The sequence below is a fragment of the Papio anubis genome, chromosome 6 (assembly GCF_008728515.1).
Source record: "Papio anubis isolate 15944 chromosome 6, Panubis1.0, whole genome shotgun sequence".
NCBI classification, from domain to species: domain Eukaryota; kingdom Metazoa; phylum Chordata; class Mammalia; order Primates; family Cercopithecidae; genus Papio; species Papio anubis.
Window position 1 is genome coordinate 77,259,247 of NC_044981.1, and position 22,382 is coordinate 77,281,628.

The 22,382-nt window shown below is 38.2% G+C and overlaps 2 long non-coding RNA genes across 4 annotated transcripts in view; one reads left to right on the top strand and one right to left on the bottom strand.

Moving 5' to 3' along the window:
- LOC103883816 overlaps positions 1 to 17,944 on the top strand; it is a 67,733-nt gene extending 49,789 nt beyond the window's left edge. For 2 of the 3 annotated variants that reach the window (XR_002521630.2, XR_002521632.2), the window contains one exon: positions 17,207 to 17,944. This is a non-coding gene — a long non-coding RNA (uncharacterized LOC103883816). Of the gene's footprint in view, positions 1 to 3,669; positions 4,391 to 17,206 lie in introns of those variants that run through there. The other variant, XR_002521629.2, reaches the window with a different exon arrangement.
- Positions 1 to 22,382, bottom strand: part of LOC110743116 — a 123,516-nt gene that overhangs the window by 83,368 nt on the left and 17,766 nt on the right. The window lies entirely within an intron of this gene.

A 22,382-nucleotide genomic window follows, 5' to 3' on the forward strand; every position in this document is an offset into this window, starting at 1 on the left:
GGTATTGTACTTCTGGCCTTCAAAACTGTAAAAGAATATTTCTGTTGTTATAAGCCATTCAGTTTGTGATAATTTGTTACAATAGCGCTAGGAAAGTAATGTAGGCTCCATAGGACATTTTAAGGACTTTGTTTTTTAATCGGGAAAAATGGGAGCCATTATAGTGTCAGAAAAGAGAAGTTACATCATCTAACTTACATTTTTTAAAGATACTAGGTTGAAAACCAAATGTAGAAACCAGGAGAATAATTGGAAATGATAGCACAGGCCAGTATTGCAGTGTTAGGGACAAGGAGTAGTTAGATTATGGATATATTTTCAAGGTAGAGAGAACAAAATTTCTTGATAGATTGGACGTAGGTTATGAGGGTAAATAAATAGTCAAGGGTGACTCCAAGGTTTTGTATGTAAGCAAATGGAAAAATGGAGTTGCCATTGACCAAGACAGGAAAGGCTGAAAGTAAAACAGATTTGGGAGGAAAGATCAGGGACTCTCTATTTGGGGCATATTAAATTTGATATTTCTATAACATCCAACTAGATATGTCAGGTATGCTGTTGCATACAAAAATCTGAAGGTCAGGAGAGGATATGGGCTGAAGATGTTCATTAGAGTACATCAGCATACAGATGATATTCAAAATCATGGAACTGGGTGAGGTCAATACAAAAATAAATATAAAGAAAAGAGATCTATAAACAGAATCCACAGTACTTGAGGAATGGAGAGAAATGGAGGAATGGAGAGCAGAACAAGCAGCGAAGAAGACAAAAAAGGAGTAACTGATGAGATAGGAAGAAACCCAAGAAAATGGGGTATCCTGGAAGCGAAGAAAGGATGTCAAGGAGGGAGTGCTTCCACTTTATTAGATTCATGGGTAGGATAAGTAAGACGAGGACTGAGAATTATTCAGTACATTTACCAATAAGGAGGTCACTGGTGGCTTTGATAAGAGCCATCCTGGTGAAGTATTTGGAGCATAAGCCTGACTGAACTGGACTTAAGAGGGAATGAGGAAAGAGGATTTGGAGACAGTGAGCATAGAAATATTTTTAGGGTTGTTTTAACATAAGGGGAGCAATGAAATGAGATGGCAGCTGGCAGGAGAAGGAGGATTGAAAGAAAGCTTCTGAGATTGAAAGAACAAGCACATACATATATGCTGATGGTGGCAATTGAGAAGAGCAGGAAAAAAATGACAACTTAGAAGAAAGAGAGGGGAATTGCTGGAGCTATGTCCCTGAGGAGGCAAGATGAGATGAGATCTATGCAAGAGTACAGGGATTGACACAGAGCTCCTATGGTGCAGACCAAAGGCAGACGAGGTGGATGCTGCCAAGCAGATAGGTAGGGCAGTAGTCATCTGTGCAAGTTCTCTTCTATTCACTTCAATATATTCATGATGCAGGAATTGGGGTCCTCAGCTGAGAGTCAATATGGAAGAGGTGGTGTTGGAGTTTGGAGCAAAGAGAGGAGAAGGTGTGAAATACATGTCTAGGAGAGTGGGAGAGTGAATAGCTAGGAAAGTACAGTATGGCTGTCCAGCAGCTGTCAAGGCCTGTTTAATGTTCATGGTGATGAATTTAAAGTGATTGAGTTGAGTGTTTTCTCCAGCCAAGCCCAGCTGCACAGAAGCAGGCACCAAGCAGGCTGACTCTTGGACTGAACCAGGGCTCTAGGCATTCTAAGAGACTTCTACAAAATGAGAGAGGCAAAGAGTAGCCCAGTGTGTACATAAGGGAACAACATGACAATTGGCCTTGGAGTCAAGGTTGTTAAGGAAAGGAGAGAAGCCAACAAGGGGATGCAGGGTGGTAAAGGGATGAGGGGACCAGTCAGTAGAAGGTTATGGGTTGTGGGGAGCAAAGGACTTTTGTGGGAGCCAGAAGGAGTAAACATGTAGAAGAAACACAAAAGAAAGAATCCTAATGTTATGTTACTGAAAACCAGAACAGACCAGAGGGCAAAAAGCCCTTCCACTTGGTGTGCTAATCACGCTAGAAGAGAAGGGAATTTTTGAGATGGACCAAAAACAATTTCCTTATCCATTATTTCCTATATTGAAAATGCCATTTACTTCCAAAGCTATCTTATTTATTCAAGTTTGCAGTAAAACAGAAGGCCTAGATTATTTCCCAGGTTAATTTCTAACTGTCTTGTTTCAGAGGTATTCCCCTAAGATTCATAATACATTTTCACTTTAAGCTACATGTTATAAATGTACATGATCTCCTCCAAACCAATGACTGTGTTCTTTAACCCTCCTCCCTAAATCCTTTTTTGAAATCTTTATTTTCATCCTCTTATTCTTCCCTATCACTAATCTTTCTTAAAATTAAAATATAATGATGAAACCAGAATTTGACATGAGAGCCTCACCAATGCCAAGAATAGCAAGAGGATTATCTTGCCATTCTTGTACATTATTTACTTTCCCAGTGTCATGTCAGTATTGGGTTTAGTGTTTCTCAGGAAGTAGACGCCCACCTTCTAATTGAGTCAGAGCCAAGAGTAGGACATGGTCTCACTGAGCCATCTTGCACCTGCAGATATCTCCTGGGGAGACATGCAAAAATAAACAGCAGCCCCAGGGAACGAGACCTCATTATATTTTTATTAACACAGTAACTCTTTTAAACAAGCAATATCCTAAATTGGATAATTACCTCCCACATTGCTTTCCCCTTGACTTTGGAACTAAACACAGGCTCTTTCTCAATTAGCATTCTGAGCTTTGAGTCAAGTTTCTTATGTGCAGTTACCCAGCTGCTGCACAACTACTCAGATGTTGCATGAAGACCTTCCTAAATACAGCTTTTTAAACACATTCAGAATCCTTCAGGAAAAAATAAATAACATTCATATAAGATTTCACTGGCAAGAATCAAAATCTACCATTTAAAAGTTATTTTTAAAAACCAATTATAAATAAGTCAAATAAGCAAACTTTTATTAAGACTAGATTTCAAGCTACCGACCTGGCCAAGGTAAAAAGATCATCAGGTAATAAAATCTGATCCAAGTTCGTTATGCAGCATCCTTGTGCAGGAATACCTTATTACCGAATAAAGGTAATTTAGTAATAAGATGGTTAAGCATGAAATAAGGTACATTGGGGAAAAAAAATCTGTTCGTGTTTTGCATTTAAATATTTCAGTATTTAAATGGAAACCAAAAAAGCAGAAATATTCTGAAGTAAAAACAGAACTGGAATTTCCATTTCCCATCCACATCATAAATGAGATCATTCCACAGCAATGACTCCTTGCACACCACTTTGAAATGAGTGCACTCAGACAGAATCTGTGGTCTGGACCCAAGGCACTAAAAACCCATACTGGCTTCCGAAGGATTCATTACACACATACACACATGCACACATGCACACAGAGGGGGGATTCACAGTTCTACCAGAAGTCATATAACCTATGGCTAAGTCTCTATAAAATTTGTGAATAAACAACTAAAGTAGCTTTAAGCAAAAGTGGCAGAAACCATTACTGTTTGTATACCACTTTGGAAATAAACTTCATTCACTGGGAAAGTTAACATATGATCCTTTGACAACACCAGAAATAATACTTAATAACTTAGAAATCTTATGGCATATAGTCCAATATCCCCAAAAGAATTAACATCTGAATCCATTTCTTTAAATCTGAATTCAGAGGGCCCTCAAGCTGCCCATGTGGCTTCTGTCCAAGCATGGAACTCACATTCGTGTAGCCATACCTGAACGAGTCACCAAACTTCTATAACTGTTCTTCATTGGCCTGTCACTTATAAGAGATGTGCTATCAAAGACTGTCGAACTACTTCCCACCTTCAGGACAGAGTGCCAGCTTGTGGAGGAATTAGCAGATGGGGAGATGGGTTAGGGTACAGAGGTAAATAGCACTGCTGTGCAAATAGAAATGTCAGAGGGAACTCACAGCAATAAATAAAAGAGAAAAAAAGTCAGACTCATCCTTTCAGCAGTGAATAAGCAGCATGGTTTGCCCCGACGACTGAGCCCTGTGGGAGGTCAGTGTTCCCACGGTAGAAGCAGCCTACTCCTGTCTAGCACCACCTGCGCTGTCTGCTCCACAGTCAATGGTGCCTGTAAGAGAAGATGCAGTCCTGGGCCTCCTGGTAGTGACCAGCTCCAGTCCACTGCCCTTGGCACAACTAAAGCTACACACATCCTATGGCTTGTTCGCTGACTCCCAAACTCATCTGAAGTTTGAAAGAAAATAAATATTGCCACAATATTTACACAACCCAGTGACTGTTTCCTCCAGAATAACATTTTTAAAAAGATATTCTGGATAACTTATGGAGATGAGTCTGAGGAAGATTAAAGAAATAGAGGTTGGACAGGATGGGAAACATCACACACTGGGGCCTGTTGTGGGATGGGGGGCTGGGGAAGGGATAGCATTAGGAGATATACCTAATGTAAATGACAAGTTAATGGGTGCAGCACACCAACATGACACATGTATACATATGTAACAAACCTGCACATTGTACGCATGTACCCTAGAAATTAAATTTTTTTTAAAAAAGGAAAAAAAAGAAATAGAGGCTGGGCATGGTGGCTCACACCTGTAATCCCAGCAGTCTGGGAGGCCAAGGCAGGCGGATCACCTGAGGTTGGGAGTTCGAGACCAGCCTGACCAACATGGAGAAACCCCATCTCTACTAAAAATACAAAATTAGCCAGGTGTGGTGGCACATGCCTGTAATCCCAACTACTCGGGAGGCCGAGGCAGGAGAATCTCTTGAACTCGGGAGGCGAAGTTTTCAGTGAGCTGAGATTGCACCATTGCATTCCAGCCTGCGCAACAAGAGCGAAATTCCATCTCAAAAAAAACAAAGGAAGAATAAAATAGAAAGAAGAGATACCTCCCTCCCATCATGCCTCTTAAGTTGAGGGAAGGAGGGAAGAAATAGAAAGGGAGAGAAGTTGTTAAGAGGGAAAAAGTAAATTAAATGAAAGGAACGGTAGGTAACTTTGGAAATTGTTTCTTCAAATTCTTAGGTTTCCTTCTAGCATTTCCTGTCAGCCGTCTGGCTCTCTATCAGGGAAACAGAAAACCTCCTAATTCTATTCTCATGGGAATTTGAATTGTAAGTAGGAGAAATAACAATGGCTGACAGGCCAAAGAAGGAAATGGTAAAATTCCTAAATGACTACAGTTGAAAGATCAAGAACAGTGTAAAATATTTGTGTTTTTCCAGTTTTCTGTGTGCTGATGCACAAGATGCATCTCTGCACTATGAAGTATTCGTGATGAATTGATATGAAGTAGCATCACACTACTCTAGCAACATTACATATCTATTAAGTGCTATTGCTAAACCATAAACACTGCACACCCAGTAGCATTTGGGAGGTTAGGACTTGGTTCTCCTGCCAGCCAGACTGCACTTAAACACAAGCTCTTCTCTCTCCACATCACCCTGGAAAGTGATTTAAACACTGTGCGCCTCAGTTTCCTCATCTAGTAAATAGAAATAACAACAGTACTTTCTTCAAAAAGTTGTGTGGATTAAGTAAAGTCATATATTTAAGGTATCTGGAATAGCACCTGGCAGGAAGTACACAATATATGCTAGCTATTATTATCACTATCATTATACCAGTAATAGCTATGTTACTTTCAGGTGTAAATAGGAATTTTTTATACTTTGAAATAGATTTTCTTAAGTTCTATGGGAAATTAATCATCCAGATAAATATTTGACATAGAAAATCATCACAAAAATAATCAGATATTTTACTTTCCTTTTTATTCCACAATTCACACATATACATTATATATTGGTCAATTATGTATGTATTTATTATAAAAATAAAACAAAGTAGATAGTATATTTGTATGATTTAATTATATGTATAGTTTTGATTTTATATTGTGAGCCTATAGATCCTAGTGGAGTTGACTGAAAAGGAGGGATGTAAATTGGTTGAGAAATGGCAATAAACAGAGAGTTGCTGAGCTGAGGTTAAGAATAGTTCCATTTGGCTGGGCACGGTGGCTTACGCCTATAATCTCAGCACTTTGGGAGGTCGAGGCAGGTGGATCACCTGAGGTCAGGAGTTTGAGACCAACCTGGACAACATGGTGAAACCCCGTCTCTACTAAAAAATTTAAAAAATTTTTTTAAAAAATTAGCTGGGCATGGTGGCGCATGCCTGTAATCCCAGCTACTCGGGAGAGCAAGACTCCATCTCCAAAAAAAAAAGAATAGCTCCAACTTTTTGCATTCTATCAAAAAAAAAAAAAAAAAGGAACAAAACAAAGTTAGTGGGATCTGTTACTTTGCCTGGCAAGCATCAGACAATTACATGGGTGAATGAATGAGGGAATGAATGAATAAAAGTAGTTGTCCCAATTTGTTTTCAGGCTTTCCTACTGATATTATTTTCCTCCATTCCATTCTTTAATTTTCCTTCTCAAATATCAGCTCACACATTATCTTAAGGAAACTAACGCAAGAACAGAAAATCAAATACTGCATGTTCTCACTTATAAATGGGAGCTAAATATTGAACACACATGGACACAAAGGAGGGAACAACAGACACCAGGGCATACTTGAGGGTGGAGGTGGGGAGGAGGGAGAGGATCAAAAAACTACCTCTCAGGTACTACACTTACTACCTGGATGACAAAATAATCTGTACACTAAACCCCCGTGACATGCAATTTACCTATATCACAAACCTGCATATGTACGCCTAAACCTAAAATAAAAGTTTTAAAAAAGGTTCACATGTGAAAAGCAAAAGCTTTTGAATTGATCACAAAACAAGAAAAAATCTATGTTCACTTGTTTAATAAAATAACCCTCACTTTCTTCAAACTCTTATTTTTTCCATCCCATCCAATATGCTTAGCATAATTCTCTCCCACGCCCTTTTTTCCCCGATGATTACCTCAATTCTCTCATGAAACTTAAGTTTAAAGTGTTTTCCTACCTACCATAATCATTATCAGTACACCTTTCCCACCCTGGAATAACGGATGAAATAAATGTGAGAAAACATCATGTGGTGATCACTCTGTTCATTTGTTTTCTTGGGATCTCAGCTCCAGCAGCTCTGAGACCAGGTCTCTGAAATTGTGAATGCTCAATAAACATGACTTGGAACAGTCTTGCTTTGAGGACTACAGCTCTCTGTGTGACTATCCTTACTCCTGGTTACCACTGTCTGGATGAGGCTTACTCCTCATTATATTTCCACTTGTTTCTGTTTTTCTGTTTTCTTACAGACTACAGTCAGGGCCAGAAATATCCTCAGTCTGCCCTTTACTCAGCTAAGGGTGTCTCCTCCCTTCTTCATTTTGCTTGCTATTAAACAGAGCTTTTTATAGTGCCCAGAGGGTGTCGGCCTTCTCAGATGAATTACTTTTCTGAAAAAGAAAAAAGAGGAAATAAAATAATAAAATGATTCATGATCTTGACCCTTGGGACTGGAAAGTAATGTCTCACTGAGTGAAAAGGCAGCACAAAACTCTAGAGAAACTGCAGTTTATATTTCAGTTCATACCTGTTAACTTTCCAGCAGTTGGTGGAAATTATTGCAAAGGAACAAGAAAGAATTTGGCCATGGTGTATGGAAATAACAATAAAAAACTATTCTATATATAAAAACGTAAGGAAAGCAATTATTGCTAGTCCAGCTACTGTTAGCATTCAGTTATTGGTTCATTTATTCATTCAGGATATAGTAATCTCTGAGAAAAGTTTATTCCAAAACATCACTCCTAATAACTCCCTTGTCATCTTATTTATGTGAAGTGGAACTAAAAGACAAAAATGTGAAAGTAAAAATAGAGTAAACCAGAGTGTAAGAATGAGGTCAAATTATTTTACCAAGTTGAATATAAAAATTATTAAAGATTGGCCAGGTGCAGTGTCTCATGCCTGTAATCCCAGCACTTTGGGAGGCTGAGGTGGGTGGATCGTTTGCAGTTCCTAGGATGGGAGTTTGAGACCAACCTGAGCAACATGGCAAATCCCATCTCTACTAAAAATACAAAAATTGTCCAGGCGTGGTGGCACGTGCCTGTAGTTCCAGCTACGGGACGCTGAGGCATGAGAATCACTGGAACTCAGGAGGTGGGTGTTGCAGTGAGCGGAGACTGTACCACTGCATTCCAGCCTCGGCGACAGAATAAGACTGTCTCAAAAATAAATAATTTTAAAAATATATGTATATATCTAAGATTAATTGAATAAGAAATGAGAAAAATTGAAAACACTAAGTCTAGTCGCTCCTTATTTTTTTAAATTTTTTAAGTATGTCACACTATTTCAATTAAAATTTGTACTTATTTTAAATATAGCTTACCTTTATATTGTATGTTTAGAATTTTACCCCTTTGTCCATTTACAAATAAATATTTATTAAATATCTGCTCTGGGCTAGGCAATGAAGTAAATAAAACAATTTCTCACTGCAATGAACTCATATTTTAGAAGAGAAACAAGTAAACAAAAATACAATAAAATATATAAAGCATAATAATAAAGACTTCACAAGATCAGAGATGGCTCAACAAAGGATAGGATAACTCTCAGGGGAGTTAATGGACAAAAATGAATAGACTATATCAGTCAGGCTTGGTAGTGAAGAAAATTCTGGGAAGAAAATGAACCATATGCATAAAGCCATGGACACACGAGCTAACATGAAGTGTCCTAAGAACTGCAAGCCATGTGAAATAGCTGGAGCAGAGCATGTGGAAAGGAGGTAGATGATGAGGTTGCAGAGTATGCCAGGGCCATGGTCACAAACAGTTCGAATGCAGTGTTAGGAAACAGCCAGCTCCAAGGGCATGGGACTGATGCAACTGCACAGGGCCCCATGTTTATAGAAGCACTCTATACTTAGTTTCCTGCTCTGCTGTTACTACCTTGAAGATTTTCCTTTTTAAACAAGAGGCCCTGCACTTTTATTTTGTACTGGGTCCCACAGTCTATGGCCCTCCTCATGTTAAAGATTTTATTTTATTTTATTTATTTTTTTGAGAGAGAGTCTTGCTCCGTCGACCAGGCTGAAGTGCAGTGGCATGATCTCTGGTAGAGATCACTGCAACTTCCCATCCCAGGTTCAAGTGATTCCTGTGCCTCAAACTCCCAAGTAGCTGGGACTACAGGTATGTGCCAGCATGCCTGGATAATTTTTGTATTTTTAGTAGAGATGGGATTTTGCCGTGTTGTTCACACTGGTCTCAAACTCCTGACCTCAAGTAATCCACCCACCTTGGCCTCCCAAAGTGCTGGGATTATAGGCATGAGCCACCATGCCCAGCCAAAGATTTTAAATAGTAAGTATTTCCGGGAAAAAAATGAACAACAAAACCTTATACTCCTTAGACCATTTGTGACTGTTTGACTTTAACCAGTGTCAATCACTACAGATGAATACCAATGATTCTCTAAAGAAGGAAGATAAATTTCTAAAAGACTGCTCCTGACCAAACTAATTGAGGAAATCAGCTAGTTGACTGTGTTTCTTGGCCTTCATGCTGATTCTTGCTCACACTCAGGTTTGAAAACATCCTCCAATTCAGTACTCTACACTTCTAAATATTTTCTGGGATTATCTTTATAAAAACACGCCTGTTAAACAGCACACATAAAATCATTTCGGCATTCCATTTGAGACTAAAACATACGTTTTGTTCTCAGTTTCCTAACTCAGCCCACTTTCCACTTTCCACTTAGAATCTTAAGCAACAACACATAAGGTTATAGATGAACTTCTGTTTAAAATGTTATACAATGGTTTACATTATTGCTTATATATGGAACAACAAGTTGTGAACTTGCTGAAACTATTCATAATTCATTTACCTTCTCCCATTTTAACAATGAAAGTCCTCAGTCCAAGAAACAATGCTTAATTCACTCCAGATGTCATTTTGAAATGACTACAAAACACTGCTGAAATAAATCAGAGGTGACACAAATGGAAAAACATTCCGTGTTCATGGGTTGGAAGAATCAATACCATAAAAATGGCCCTACTACCCAAAGCAATTTACAGATTCAGTGCTATTCCTATCAAACTACCAACATCATTCTTCAGAGAATTAGAAAAATACATTCTAAAATTCACATGGAACCAAAAAAGAGTCTAAATAGCGAAAGCAATCCTAAACAAACAAACAAACAAACAAAAAAGTCAGAGGCATCACACTACTCAACTTCAAACTATACTATAAAGCCACAGTAACCAAACCAGCATGGTACTGGGACAAAAACAGACACATAAGCCAATGGAACAGGATACAAAACTCAGATAAAGCTGCACACCTAAAACCATCTGATCTTTGATAAGGCAGACAAAAACAAACAATGGGCAAAGGACTCCGTATTCAATAAATGGTGCTAGAATAACTGACTAGTCATATGCAGAAAATGAAATTGGACCCCTACCTTTCACCACATACAAAAAAATTAATTCAAAATGGATTGAAGATTTAAATGTAATACCTCAAACTATAAAAATTCTGGAAGACAGCTGGGCACAATGGCTCACTCCTGTAATCCCAGCACTTTGGGAGGCCAAGGTGGACGGATTACCTGAGGTCAGGAGTTCCAGCCCAGCCTGCCCAACAGAGCAAAACCCCATCTCTACTAAAAATACAAAAAATTAGCCAGATGTGGTGGCAGGCTACCTGTAATCCCAGCTACTTGGGAGGCTGAGGCAGGAGAATCGCTTGAACCCAGGAGGTGGAGGTTGCAGTGAGCTGAGATCTCACGCCACTGCACTCCAGCCTGTGCGACAAGAGTGAAACTCTATCTCAAAATAAAATAAAATAAAATAAAATTCTGGAAGACAACCTAGAAATAGTCTTCTTGACATAGCCTTGACAAAGAATTTTTGACTAAGTTCCCAACAGCAACTGCAATAAAACAAAAAAATAGACAAGTGGGGCCTAAACTAAAGAGCTTCTGCACAGCAAAAGAAACTGTCAACAGAGTAAACAGACAATCTACAGAATGAAAAATGTTCATAAACTCTGCATCTGACAAAAGCCTAATATCCAGAATCTACGGGGAACTCAAACAATTCAATAAGCAAACAACAAATAACCCCATTTTTAAAATGGGCAAAGAACAACAGACACTTCTCAAAAGATGACATACATACAAGTGTCCAACAAACATGAAAAAATGCTCAGCATCACTAATCAGAGAAATGCAAATCAAAACCACAGTGAGATATCATCTCACACTAGTCAGAACGGCTACTATTAAAAAATTTAAAAAAACAACAGGTGCTGGCCAGCCTGCTGAGATACGAGAATGCTTATAAGTTGTCATGTATACACTTATACCTTGGAATGTAAATTAGTCCAGCCACTGTGGAAAACACCTGGAGATTTTTCCAAGAACTTAAACAGCGCTACCCTGCAATCTCATTACTGGGCATTTATCCAAAAGAAACAAATTGTTCTACAAAAATATACATGCACTTGTATGTCCATCTCTGCACTATTCACAATAGCAAAGACATGGAATCACCTAGCTGTCAATCAATGGTAGATGGGCTAAAGAAAATGTATATTTTCTTATATACCATGGAATACTATACACCATGGAATATTATGCAACCATTAAAAAGAATGAAATTGTGTCCTTTACAGCAACATGGATGGAGCTGAAGGCCAAAATCCTAAGCAAATTAATGCAAAAATAGAAAACCAAATACTGCATTTTCTCATTTATAAGTGGGAGCTAAGCACTGAGCACACATAGACATAAATATGGTAACAATAGACACCGAACTACTAGAATCTACTAAAGGGTAGAGTGGGGAGAGTGGGTTAAGAAACTACCTATGGGGTACTATTCTCACCACCAGGGTGATGGGATTGGTACTCTAAACCTCAGCATCACACAATGTACCCAGGTAATAAACCTGGACATATACCCCCTGTGTCTAAAGTAAAAGTTAAAAATTTGTTTAAAATGAATGAATCCATTTCCAATATTGCCTTTTATTTCAAATATCACATTTATTCAACTCACCCTCTGATTCAGTAAAAATATATCATTTCTCCATATGTACTATTCTCAGCAATTTTTCCACCACAACCCTAGATCAACAAAGATGGTGCTTTAATTTTTCATTTTATTTTGTTTTTATTGAAATATAGAATGTATAAAGTGCACAAATCTTAAGCATACATATCAATATATATACATGTATACACATACACACACATATACACACACTAATGTAATCACCATGCAGATCAAGATAAAAATATTTCTAACACCCTAGAAAGATGTTTCTTATCCCTTCTGAGTCAATACTTCCTGAGTTAACCACTTCTTCTGGCTTCTATTACCATAGAATAAGCTTTCCTACTCTTGAACTTCATAAAAATGGAATTTGGGTATATTTTATTAATTAATATGTCTGTGCAGTTTCTTCCTGTTGTTTATAGCAGTAGTTTATTCTTTTATATTGCTGTATAATTTATTAATTTGTCCATTGTACTGTTAATGGGTATTTGTATTATTGAGCCTTACTGATGAGTTTTGAATACCCAGGGACTGTTTGAGACTATGCAGGTAAAAGGAGCATAAGGCAAGGTTCTTGATGCCAGGAACTTATAATCTAGATAAAGCATAATGAGAATACATATGAAAACCTGGCTACAACTTAACAGTCTATACACTATGCTATCTTCAGTATCTTGTGTCTTCAGCTCTGAGGCATGCATATATCTTGTCTAAAACATTCCAACATATCTTTCCCTGTTGTCTTTCTTCCTTCAATCCACTACCCACTTCACCTCTCCAATGCACACACACGCATACACACATCTGAATATCAAATGTACTTTGAAATAATAACAGATTCTCTTCAGAAGAGACTGCAATGTGTTCTTTAAAATATACTCTGTGTCCCAGGTGTAGTGCTGTGCACTTTAAAAGCTATTGATTGTTAAATATAGAATTATTAGTCTTTCAAAAGACTATTTAATTTTCTGCTTTTTAAAGATAAAACATGCCACTTTGAATTAATATAAGAACTATAAACAAATCAGCAGAAATCTAGATGCTGTCAAGTTTAGACACAAAGGTCATATAACAAATATTTTCTAAAGAGGTAATTTTCAATGTCTATAATTTAAACAACTCAGCATATGCAATGTGACCTAAAGTGGATTACTTAAACCAAACTGTAACCCGAGTGTTATCCAGATTAAATGACATACTGGTGTTCTATTCAGAAAGTCCATAATCCAAAGTTGGTGCTACAAGAGGGCTGTTCCTTGTATCTTGATCAGTAACCAATGCTTTGCTAATTTGAATATACAATATCAGAAATAGATGTCTGTAAGGGGTCTGTTAACTAATAAGTGGTCTATTAATCAACTGACTATTAACATGATGAAGTTAAGACATTGACTCTCTTGATGGAACTTTTAAAATGTAAATTGACTAAAATTATTTTAGAGATATTCTCTACCTTAAAATTAACCAAATAAAGAACCCAAGGGTTGGCCGAGCATGGTGGCTCATGTCTATAATCCCAGCATTTTGGAAAGCCAAGATGGGAGGATCACTTGAGGCCAGCAGTTCAAGACCAGCCTGGTCAACATAGCAAGACCCCATCTATATTGTAATTTATTTTAATTTATTAAAAAAGAACCCAAGGAGGCCTGCACCATGTACCTTTTATTCTTAGAGAAGAAACCTAGATACTCTTGTGTCAAGCTGTGAACTCTATTTCCTGATGAACCCATCAGAAACAAAAGACACAGAGACCACTGAGCAAATGTTTAATAAATAAGTAATCTATAGGGATAGAAATCCTCCTCTGGAATCTGGGCACTAGTCTTGAGTGAACTCTCACTGAACCACAGTACCTTTTGAAGGATTGAGAACTGAGGTGGTCCTGAGCCTACAGAAAAGCCTGGATGAAGTGTCACTTGACACTTGGGCCCTTTTTCTTGACTTTAGCAATTCATTTAGAGAGCATGATCATAATTTTATATGGTATAATGTAGTGTAGTAAGGAATACTATTAATAATAGCTAGTGCATACTTTAAAAGTATTCACCATGTGTCAGCACTGTCCTATGCCAGGGATCAGCAAATTTTCTCTTTAAGATAATAAACATTTTAGGCTTTATGGACCAAAAGGCAAAATTGAAGATATTATGTAAGTTCCTATACAACCACTTCAAATACAATCATTTAAAACATTTCATTTTAATTCTTAGTTCATGGATCATTATAAAAAAAAAAAAATCCGGCTGCTGGATGAATTTGGCTTATGGGCCATAATTTGTTGATTCTGTTCTAAGAACTTTACATATATTAACTCATTTAATCTTTTCATCCACCTATGAGGTAGTTATTATTGAATCCCTATTTTAGGAATAAGGAAATTGAAGCAAAGAGAAATTTGGTTACTTCCTGAGATCAGACAACTGTATTGTATTAGTATAAATAGTAGAGTCTAGTATATGGAATATTATTTTCTCTACGTGCATTTCCTTCTTTTGAAGGTTCATATATAATACTTTTTTGTCCACAGTAAAAGACACATTGATTGGAATGTTCCTCTTGTTAGATAACCTCTCCTTCTGACATCAAAATGCTAGGCCTCTTGGAATCATGCTGGGGGCTACAGTACATAAAGGTATGGGAAAGAAATCTAGTCTTTTCCTTATACCATTACCAACTTTTCATAAGCCTCCTTTAACTTCTTCATTTTCTCAGCGAAGGTACAAAGAGCCAAGGCCAGACATTTGGTGACAATCAGGTAGAAAGAAAAGAGTAAAGAGGACCCTATTCTCTTTAGAGCTGGCATTTCCTCTGTAAAATAATAAAGCTTTTTATGAAGAGCCTCCCAATGCAAATAACAATACAACATTCATATTCCCAGATGGCACACTGCAGTCATTCATCTTTAGGTAACTGGATGGATGATTAGTGTGGGTTAGCAGTTGAAGCTAAATTATCTGTCAGTTTGTCTGTAGACCTTGCTGATAACGTCAGCCCAATATTTGTAATAACTGATGACATACACTTATGCATAGAAGAGAAGATTAAGCTTTACTATCTCTAAAGGGAAACGTCAAAGACAAAAAAACACAAAGATCGCTTTGGATCCCAAGCTTCTGGCACCGATGAAAGACTCTTACTGGCCAGCATTCTGAAAATGGTACATGCTTTTTCTGGCTAATGGTGAAATGATTCTCAGATGGGTGTCATTTTCTCTGGCTCTTTAATCAGGAGCAAAATCAAGTGGAAATAGCTTTGTTATGTGTAGCTTTAAATCAGACAGCCCTTCACTAGGTAATCATCACTTTAGGAACATTTCAAAACATTACAGATTTGAACTTTCCACTACTAGGAGCATCCTTATTTGGCAAGTCCAGATAATAAGGGTCCTAGTCAAATTATGGACAGTATTCTGGGTATAACAGTGAGTTTCCCTATGAGGATTTCAAATTATAAATCATTCCAGTTCATTAATAACTAGTATGACTTGGAGGCGAGTGGATCACCGGAGCCCAGGAGGTCAAGACCAGACTGGGCAACATGGAAAAATCCTGTCTCTACCAAAAAAAAAAAAAAATTAATAAAAGTAAAAACTAATATGACTTGAATGTTTAAGACAAAAAAAAAAAAGCACAAGATGCCATAGTATAGTACAAAACTCAATGACACTTTCTGTCCAAAGATATAATTAATACTAAAATTATACTGAAACAAGGTATGATTTAGGATTCAGCTGATGTGCAAGATTAGCAAAACAAATTGTTATATGGTAAATGTATGTGACTATTACCTAATAGAATCATATTAACCTGCTATGTTTTAGATCAGAAACAATTGAATCTTGGCAATTTCATACTTTCCAACCTACTATAAATTAACAGATTTCTAATGTCACATATGGAATGTTCATTGTGTTTTTCTTAAAATTAATTTGCTATGGGAAGCTTTCTTTATTTTGGTACTTTGAAGCTAGAGCCTTAAGACCTATCTTACCTAGAAGAAGCCACATTTGCTTTCCAAGTTACTTTTGTGGTTTCCCTGGTGACCGGTGGCAGCTTGCTCTCTACATTTGAAGCTTCTGCTTACTGCTGAGTGGTAGGAGATGAATGGTGGTTGGTGAGGAGGCTCCGTGTGAGCTTTCTTGTTGAGCACCACTGGGAGCCACTGAGACTCTACAGCCATGTGGCTTCTGAAGAGCTAGGCTCTGTGACGCATTTGGCAGACTGGAGCTCACCAGTGGGAAACACCAGTCTCTATTGTTGCTGCCTGTGGAAACTGTACACTAAATGGCAAAATGAGAGTGTAGTACCCCTCCATTATGCATGCAATTAGATTCACGTAAACAAATTATTACTTTAAATATAGCATCAATCGTATTATTAAATAACATATACGCTTCTTCCATTTTGGTAGATAATTAGAATTTAAGTGAGATTTTTAAAGCACACAAAACAAAAGTTATTTTAACCAAGCACAGAAAGGGAAATACCATATTATCTCACTTTTATGTGGAATCTAAAAAAGTTGAACTTATAGAAGCAGAGAGTAGAATGGTGATTTCTAGGGGCTGGGGGAAGGGAGGAACAGGATTAGGAATATGTTGGTCAAAGGGTCAAGGGATAAAAAATTTAAATTAGATAAGGAGGAATAAGTTCAAGAAATTTATATGGTACTATACATAGTCAATAACAATGTGTAGTACACTTTAAAATTGCCGAGAGTAGATTTTAAATGTTCTTACTACACGAAAAAGTATGTGCAATAATGCATATGTTAATGAGTTTGATTTAGTCATTCTACAATGCATACATATTTCAAAACATGATGCTGTTAACCATAACTACATACAATTTTTATTTGCCAATTACAAAATAAAAATTTTGAAGTTATTTTAAGACCCTTTAACGAATGTTATTAAATACCTACTCTGTCCCAGACTCTGACAGTCCCTTTCTCATATGTCATCTTTCTTTCTACAACTCATCAACAACAGGGCAAGGGTTAGTTAGAACCCAGGTTTTTTAACCAAACATGGGATACTAAAGTGCCACACTGGCTTTGTGACCTTATTTGGAAATCTTTCTCAGGGCTGTTTGGTAGGCATTATGCAATATGTTTTGAACCAATTTGCTAAAACCGAGAATAGAACAGTTTGCTTTTAATTTCTTTCAGAGACATTGTGTGGAATTAAAAGTTCCTGCATTGAACACAATGAGACTTTTCACTTTGGCAGTGAGTATACACAACCTCAATCAGGATTGTCCATAGTGACTATTTTCTTTAGAAGGAGAAACAAGCCAAAGTTAATGATAACTCCCTGCTAAACAGAACTAAACTGAACCTCCCAGCTTAACTTCCCTAGGGAGAACCTGCGTCATATTGAACACAAATATTTACCTAGATGGACTTGAAAAGGAACCCAAGACTCGTTCCGGGTGTGGATTACCAACCTACTTCAAAGAGCTGGGCACTCAGTGCAGCTGTAATGACCAGGCTGAAGACTAGTCACTGAAATGGCAATTCAATGTTCTGATGTGGCACTAAGTTATAATTTATATAAATATTATGTAACTAAATAATAAAAAAATAGGAAGAAAATATATGTAGAAACAAGCCAGCAAGAATTTCACTTAACTTTTCAGTCCTTTATCATAGTACTGGGAATTATCTAGGAATTCAACTTTACTGGGTAAATCCCACAAAGATATGTTTGCATCATCCCTGCCTTTATAATGAGAAGCAGTAATAGACATGATGTGCATACCACATAATGTAATTCCATAATAAGTGTGCTACAGGGAAGAAGCAGCTGGGTCACAGGCCTTGAAGAGCCTAACAGTGGATGACCTACCACTTCACAGAGCTGTTGGAGACCTGACCCTGCGACAGCCTCTGGAGGCCATGGAACCCCTGACTAGTGCTCAAGTCTTGCTTATTAGGACAGGAATACCTGCAGCAGCATCACAGACTCTGTAAGATGCTAAAAAATAAAAAACCCCTGCACCTCCTTAGAGGTACAACTCCTGCAGGATTGGCTACCTAACTTTCAGGGCACAGTGAAAAATGAAAATGTGGGGCTTCTTATTCAAAAAGAAAAATAAAAAAATATTTTTTCTTTTCTTCTGAAGTCTTTTTCTCAACCTGTCATGGTGTTTTTTTTGTTTTTGCTACTTAATGTCCTGCTTCTTTGGGCACAGAGATACTCATTAGGCAAGCATAGATCTTCATAGGCATGAAGTCCCCAACTCTCTCCAACATCCCCAACTCAGCACATGGGGTTTGCACACCTGCCTCTGACTCTCCCCAAACCTGTACCCAGCCCACCATGGTGGACAGTGATCTCCAGGCAGAGGCAGGGGAATTGAGCAGCTGAGAACCTGTCCCAGGGAGGAGCCTCATGACAAGAGGCAGGACCCTGTGTGAAGCAGGCTCCAAGACCTTCTGCATCCTCTATGGTCCCATCAGACTTCATTTCTAAAACACAAATTTAAAGGTAAAATTAAGAATATAAAGATGGTGACTGCATTTCATTAAAACTCAAGTGTAGAGCGAGCACAAAGCCCAGTACAACCACACAGGCCATGCCCAAGATGACAGAATATCTGGCTAAACCCTGAAGGTTTCTCAGAGCACTTACTTGCTGAAGATAAGCTATTCTGTTTAAGAAATTAATTGGTCACTGATGGTAGTCTAACTAAAAGGAGCAAAGAGACAATGTCCAAAAATACCCCTAAAGCAAAAATGCCAGCCAATGTGCCCCAGAGCTGCAGACGTAGCTCTCCTAATTTTGCATTTACCAGTAAATAAAATGAGTTCAGGGATCTAAAATCTTAACCTCAGGTGCCAGAATTTGTAATGATCATTAGGATTAACTTGTAAGTAGAAAGACTCCAAGTTTCTTAGTTGAGAAGCTAAAATCAAAGTAGTTAGTGAAAGAAAACTAATGAGATAAACAGTACAGAAGCTACCAAATCATGGAAATTCAAACAGACAAATAGGGGTTATCTTATCAGCTGGGCCAAGAAACCAGAGGGTCAGAGAAGCAGCTCTGGATGCCTGGAAAATAAAATGTTAAGAATAAGAAAGAAAAATAGAAGCAGCATAACAGCCTTGAATTCTGAGCTAGGAATGGGACAAAAATCCAGATAAGCTTAAAAAGAACAATCATGGGTCTTGCATTTTAGAAACAGTTCACATGTCATCCTCAACGGCTTATAAAGCTCAAAAATAACCCAGAACTCTTGACACTGAAACTACATAACTGAGATATTAAGTGTTTTAAGTTGGATGTCATGCCTAATTGTCAAGACTACCTGCTGAGGTTTGGGTGCGGTTTGCCTACTTCAGAACTCATGTTGAAATTTTATTCCCAATGTGGTAGTGTTGGGAGGTGGAGCCTAGCTAGGAGGTGTTTGGCTCCCAGTGGTGGATCCTTCATGGATAGATGAACGATCTTTCAGGAATGAGTTCTTCCTCTTGTGGGACTGAATTAATTACCAGGACTGCAAGTTGCTCTTCCTTGTGTTTGATCTCTTTGCACTCACCCTGCTTCACCTTCTGCTTTCTGCCATGAGTAGAAACAGCTGAGGCCCTCACAGATGGGCTGCCCAATCTTGGATTTCCCAGCCTCTCCAGAATCTCGAGCCATATAAACTTTTCTTGATAAATTACCCAGTCTCGGGTATTCTGTCATAGCAACACTGAATGGACTAAGACACCACCCTTCATTAACTTCATTTTGCACGTGGGAAGCCAGAGCTTAAAACAGGTACCTTGCCCAGAGTCGCACAAGTAGTACATAGTAACAGAGCCTAGTGTGACTCGGTCACCCTGCCTCTATGTCTGCACCGCTAGTCTCTACACTTCCTCATGCTCACAGCACAGACTGCTTTGTATTACCTTAAGAGGCACAAGAAGCATTTGTTAAGCCTTGTGTCCTGATTTTTGAACTGGAAATTGTAGTCACTAAAACAAAAGAACTTAAACAATGACGCTAATGAAAAGCAGTCATAGGATACAAAGAAATTTTACTTCTTTCTTTCTTCTTTCTATATTAACTATTCCTCTTAGCTTTTCTAAGCCCCCATGTCCTATTTGTAAGATTAAAAAGAAATAAAATTTTCCTCTTAGTATTGTTGTGAGGATTAAAGCAGATAATATATATAGATTGTTTAGCACAGCCCTCAATCAAATTTACCATTATTAACACACAATTAGTTTTAATATCACTGTTAGTAGCGATTTGGGCATGGAAAAATCTTGTTGAATGTTCTTACTTTTAGCAAGACTAAAAGTAAGAAAAAGCAGAGCAGTATATTAAGGTGGGTCAAAGAAAATTACAAATTATGAACTTAATGATAATTAAAACCTGCATTGCGCTATAAATATACAAAGAAGCAGGCCATACACAGTGGCTCACGCCTATAATCCCAGTACTTTGGGAGGCTGACGCAGATGGATTGCCTTGGCCCAGGAGTTCGAGACCGGCCTGGGTGACATGGCAAAACCCTGTCTCTACAAAAAATACAAAAAAATTAGCCAGGCATGGTGGGAAATGCCTATAGTACCAGCTACTTGAGCCCAGGATGCAGAGGTTGCAGTGAGCCATGATCACACTACTGAACTCCAGCCTGGGTGAGTGAGCAAGATCCTGTTTCAAATATATATGTAAATGTGCTTTATTGTCTAGCCTATATTCTCCTAATTCTTTAGGGGACTCCGCTTATCCCATATAGGACCAATTTATTAGTCATACAGAAACTAATCCAATGGAAGACCTATGTCTCAGTGTACTAGGATCCAAATGTTGCCAATTTATCCGCTCTAAAATTTATTCATGAAAAATTTCACATCACTTGGTTTATTTTATATTTTATTGCTTCACAATCTATAAATGGTTTAGGATTTATATTTTACTGCTTCACAATCTATAAATGGTTTAGGATTCAGTTCCATCCTTTTTTTTTTTTTTTCTTTTTCTTTTGAGACAGAGTCTCATTCTGTCACCCAGGCTGCAGTGCAATGGCATGATCGCAGCTCATTGCAACCTCTGCCTCTTGGGTTCAAGCTATTCTTTGCCTCAGCCTCCCGAGTATCTGGGATTACAGGCGCAAGTCACCATACCCAGAACATTTTTTGTATTTTTAGTAGAGACAGGGTTTTGCTATGTTGACCAGGCTGGTCTGGAACTCCTGACTTCAAGTGATCCACCTGCCTCAGCCTCCCAAAGTTCTAGAATTATAGGTGTGAGCCACTGCACCCAGCCCAGTTCCATCATTCTTATATTTTACTTATCTCACAGAGTAAAAGTTTGATCTTTTCCAATTTCTAGCACAGTAAAATACAAAAGAGGATGTTTAAGAGTTGTAATTTGCTAATTTAAGGCTATAAAACACTTCCTAATACTCTCTTAGTGAACTTTTTTTCTGATCCCTACTAGTTTGACTTATTTTAGTTTAGAGTTTTTAGTCCTCAAGAGGAAACACATCAACCAAGAAACCTAGCAAGAATCCTACCAAATACTGAGCTACACCTGCTGTCCAACCACAACAGGCAACACATGCGGAATGACTAGCAGGTAAAAAGAGCAATCACCTTGGCAGGGGTAATGGACCCTGATCATCAATCAGGAAGGATGCAAAATTGCTGTTACACAAAGAGAGCAGAAAGGAGTAAGGTTGGCACCCAGGTGATCCTCTTGAGCTTGTCTTAGTGTTCCCTTGCCCAATTATGATACTGATGATGACGCAGCAACAACTCCTGAAAAGGGAGATTGAATTCCTTAGGGTTGAAAGTCTGGACCTCCCACCAAGTAATTCCCATAGATCAGCCAAAGGTGAAGGGAATTTTGAATCGTTAGCAGAAGAGGGAGGTAATGAGTATCATTTGTGGCCTTGAGGCTAACCGCAGTGGTGGGGCAATAGTTTCTGTCACTCACCAGCATTTTTAAGAGTGTCTCTGGAAAAGAGGCCCACCAGAATCCTATAGGAACTGGCCCAGAATTCATGTGAAGTAAGTACATCCAAGCAGTATAAGGAATCGGCCAACATAAATGCAGTGCCACGGTCAGATTCTCCCTGCAAGATTGAAAGATGTATCTCTCCAGCTCAAGAGAAGGTTGTTGACTGTCTGTCCTCCTTGGGAATTGCATCAGCTGAAGAGGACCTCATCCCAAAGTCATGCCTCCTTCCAGGCAGACCACATATAAAGACCACTTAATGCACTATAAAAGCCTGGACTTCTCACCACAAATCAGGGCAACTCTGAAAGGCCATTCTGGTTTTAGAGCTGCCACAGTGTAGGTAGAGGCCTTGTTGTGACTGCCCCTCAGCCCAACTTCTCTTTCTGC